Source organism: Salvelinus sp. IW2-2015, unplaced genomic scaffold, assembly GCF_002910315.2.
Source record: "Salvelinus sp. IW2-2015 unplaced genomic scaffold, ASM291031v2 Un_scaffold1587, whole genome shotgun sequence".
Classification (NCBI taxonomy): domain Eukaryota; kingdom Metazoa; phylum Chordata; class Actinopteri; order Salmoniformes; family Salmonidae; genus Salvelinus; species Salvelinus sp. IW2-2015.
The window spans coordinates 177,345-181,667 of record NW_019943011.1 but is presented as its reverse complement, the minus strand read 5'-3'; the positions used below and the strand labels follow the sequence as shown (position 1 = coordinate 181,667).

General features: G+C 38.4%; 1 long non-coding RNA gene across 1 annotated transcript in view; it reads left to right on the top strand.

Annotated features, from left to right (window-relative positions):
- The first annotated feature begins 498 nt into the window (after window positions 1-498).
- Window positions 499-4,323, top strand: part of LOC112071340 (uncharacterized) — a 9,287-nt gene continuing 5,462 nt past the window's right edge. Inside the window, exons 1-2 of the long non-coding RNA XR_002894061.2 lie at window positions 499-946; window positions 3,142-3,219. This is a non-coding gene — a long non-coding RNA (uncharacterized lncRNA). The remainder of the gene's footprint in view (window positions 947-3,141; window positions 3,220-4,323) is intronic.

Below are 4,323 nucleotides of genomic sequence, written 5' to 3'. Positions count from 1 at the left end.
ATTCTAATACATTCTATTCTATTCTATTCTAATATCATTCTATTCCATTCTATTCTAAATACCATTCTATTCTAATACATTCTATATATATCTAATACATTCTATTCTATTCTAATACATTCTATTCTATTCTAATACATTCCATTATATTCTTATACATTCTATTCTATTCTATACTTCTATTCTATTCTAATACATCTATTCTATCTATACTATAATTCTTATTCTATTCTAATACATTATATTCAATTCTATTCTAATACATTCTATACTATTCTTATACATTCCATTCTATTCTAATACATTCTATTCTATTACATTCTAATACATTCTTTCTATTCTAATACATTCCATTTCTATTCCATGGTTTATCAATATTTACTACATGTCAATATTAGGGGACATTCCTACAGGACTGAAGTAATACAGTCTAGCCTGCTCAACAAGCTTCAAAAGTCCTGGAAAATGCCTATGGAACGACATCTAGATGTTATATGGGAACAGACATTATTGACAGGGAAAGCTGCTGCCGCTGGTCTATTTGACACATTTGGGAACTCTATTTTCTTTTATTCTTTCTCGCTCTGAGTAAAGACAACGCCTTCTTCCGTCTCCATCGAAACTTGAAAAGAAAGTCACCTGGGCCAAMCCAGCTGGACAGGGGAGAAAGGAATAGTCAAATGGAAGTTGTATAACAACGCTGATTAGACTACAAAAATATTTTCATAACTTATCATGTACGTCAGTATTGATTTAAATGTTCGTTATTGAATATAGCCTACTGTCTTGAGACTGATAAAGGGTAAAAGCGTCTCATAGTTCCGGGTTTGGGGAAATTATTCCCGAGTATTGTAATAACTTGGGMAACATGGACAGCATCGAGTTACAATGCCCTGTAAGCCTTGACAACAACAATCACCATGCTGAAAATACCTCTAAGCAACAGGTGAGTTTAAATCGAATCGATAAATGCCATATTCGTAAATRGAAAGAAAAGGGTAGGCTGTTATTGAAAGTCGATTCGTTTCGGTTCAGTTGTAGGCTACGTCAACCTTGAGAACACAACGCAGCTTTTCAAATGCACAAAAGTTCAATATGGTGTATTGYAGACCGACATTCGGAGCGTTTCTTGATTTGGCTTGATTTGGGCGTTCCTTGATGTCAGGAAACGCCCATTGGTGCATGCCATTGTTCAGTTCATTGATACTTGCCGTTGGTTGGTCAGTTCAGGTTTTATGTTACTGATGGTTTGTACCATTGTGGCTACAATTACAGCTCTATCTAGTTGTGGCATCTGGGATAAGAGTTGTTGACAACAGTAGCATTGTTGCTAAGCCAAGTTCTCCTAACCTGCTACGTTAGTTCTCCTGACCTGCTACGTTAGTTATCCTAACATGCTACGTTAGTTCTCCTAACCTGCTACGTTAGTTATCCTAACATGCTACGTTAGTTCTCCTAACCTGCTACGTTAGTTCTCCTAACCTGCTACGTTAGTTATCCTAACCTGCTACGTTAGTTATCCTAACCTGCTACGTTAGTTCTCCTAACCTGTACGTCAACAAACCATCAGTACCACCACATCAGTGTTATGAGACTAATAGTTTCTCGACATAGATGATTTGATCACATAGCAGGTTAGGAGAACTAACGTGGCAAGTTAGGATAATTAATGTGGCAGGTTAGGATAATTAACGTAGCAGGTTAGGATAATTAACATAGCAGGTTAGGATAATTAACGTAGCAGGTTAGGATAATTAACATAGCAGGTTAGGATAATTAACATAGCAGGTTAGGATAATTAACATAGCAGGTTAGGATAATTAACATATGCAGGTTAGGATAACTAACATAGCAGGTTAGGAGAACTAACGTGGCAGGTTAGGAGAACTAACGTGGCAAGTTAGGATAATTAACGTGGCAGGTTAGGAGAACTAACGTGGCAAGTTAGGATAATTAACGTAGCAGGTTAGGAGAACTAACGTGGCAAGTTAGGATAATTAACGTAGCAGGTTAGGATAACTAACGTGGCAGGTTAGGATAACGAACGTGTTAGGTTAGGAGAATAGAGGTTAAGGTTAGGGAAAGGGAGAGGGTTAGGCTAAGCTATAATGCTACAGTTGTCAACAACTGTTGTCCACGACGCAAAAGAAACGGCCACGGACCAATAGCAAGCATCAATGCGTGTAATTTGACATCAAGAAACGGCGATTTCAATAAACTACAATTACACCCTTCTCCAAAGACGGTGAAAATGGGCCCGAAATAAGACATGGTGGGCTACAATGCCGAGGTCGGGAAATATTGGGTGAACATTTTGAACTTGTTTCCTGAAAATCCTGTTACCTGCCACGTATCTATAATTGGATTGAATAATGTCCTATATAGTTCTAAGTAAAAAAAAAAAAAAAAAAAAAACTTGTTACTTGAGGCCTCTATACCATTGAACAAGGACTTGTCTGCTTCGCAGCATTAAGAGAGAAGGTGTCATGTCAGGACAGGCAAGGCATCTGAACTCCCACTACATCATAACTCTATTCTGCCCAGTAACAACCAAAGGTTGCTTCTTTCTGCTCACATTGGTTGCTCCATAGTTTCATAATGTCATTGATTGTTGCCACAGAAGTGCTAGACATTGTTTTGGCAACATTCACTTGTCTTGCAATCCAGACTTTCCTGACTCATACATTTGTCCATGACCAGAGAACATTCTTGCAGAAACGTACATGTGTTTCAGTTGGAACATGCAGACAGGTGGACAAACATTTGATTTGGCTTCTGCATATCATTCAGGGAGTGTAATAAAACTTGGCTTCTGTAAACATCCTCTCACATATCCTTTTCAAAGACATGCAGCTCATAAGTACATTTTTATTGAGGCAGAACAGCTAATAGAATAATGATTGAACAAGTATTCCATTAGAATGTTCATTAGAATGTCCATTAGAATGTTCACTAGAATGTCCATTAGAATGTTCATTAGAACATTAGAATGTCCATTAGAATGTTCATTAGAATGTCCATTAGAATGTTCATTAGAACATTAGAATGTCCATTAGAACATTAGAATGTCCATTAGAATGTCCATTAGAACATTAGAATGTCCATTAGAATGTTTGTATAATTCCACATTCCATATTGCAGATGACTTCAGGTAATAGACCCAGGCTGACCACCAATGATACAGCAGAGGAAGGAAACCCCTTGCTTTCTCCTGAACAGGTGGGTCATCACTGCCATTTGGGGGCTGAATTACTTTCTCCCTCAACAACACAGTGGCCTTTTTATATACAGCACAGGGAAAAATATGTCTAGCCTACTGTTGGATGGACTGCTGTCTAATTGTAACCACAACCACATCCTCACTGTCATAAGTGTCATTGTAGCAGTGACGGTGCAGTACATAAACAGCCAAGGGTGTCAGGGAAGTGGCACATGACTAAAGGAACATCTGACTTTGATGAAAAACAGAAAGTGAAAATGAATGTTTTCAGTGTGCATGACAGACAGACAGACAGAGAGACCGACAGACAGACAGACAGACAGACAGACAGACAGACAGACAGGCAAGACAGACAGACAAGCAAGACAGAGAACAGGCTCAACTGGTTCCACCACTCCGATGAAGGTGAGTGATTAGTAGTGATATACATTATAATATCTGAAGTGTTGCTGTGAAGGAACTAGGTTGAACAAGTTGAACGTTGAACAAGGAGCAGGTCATGTTTCCCATCCTGCGTTAGGCTGGGTTGGCTTGCTACGACATCCTGATATCATGATATAACATTCAGCGTTAGGCTGGGTTGGCTTGGCAGAGTAGGTAACCTGAGGTGGGTCTACGATGTAACAGTTTCGGTTAACAGGTAACAGTGAACAGTAAGTAGACATGTAACAGTTAGGTAACAGGTAACAGTTAGTTTAGGTAACATGTAAGCAGTTAGGTAAATGTAACAGTTAGGTAATGTAAGATGTAACAGTTAGGTAACAGGTAACAGTTAGGTACAGGTAAACAGTTAGGTAACAGGTAACAGTTAGGTAACATGTAACAGTTAGGTAACAGGTAACAGTTAGGTAAGTAGTGTAAAGGTAAAGTTAGGTGAGGTAACAGTTAGGTAACAGGTAACATGTAACAGTTTAGGTAGCAAGGTAACAGTTAGGTACAGTGTAACAGTTAGGTAACATGTAACAGTTAGGTAACAGGTAAGTCAGTTAAACATGAACAGTTAGGTAACAGGTAACAGTTAGGTAAAAGGTTTAACAGTTAGGTAAGCAAGGTAACAGTTAGGTCAATGTAACAGTTAGGTACAGGGGTAACAGTTAAGTTAG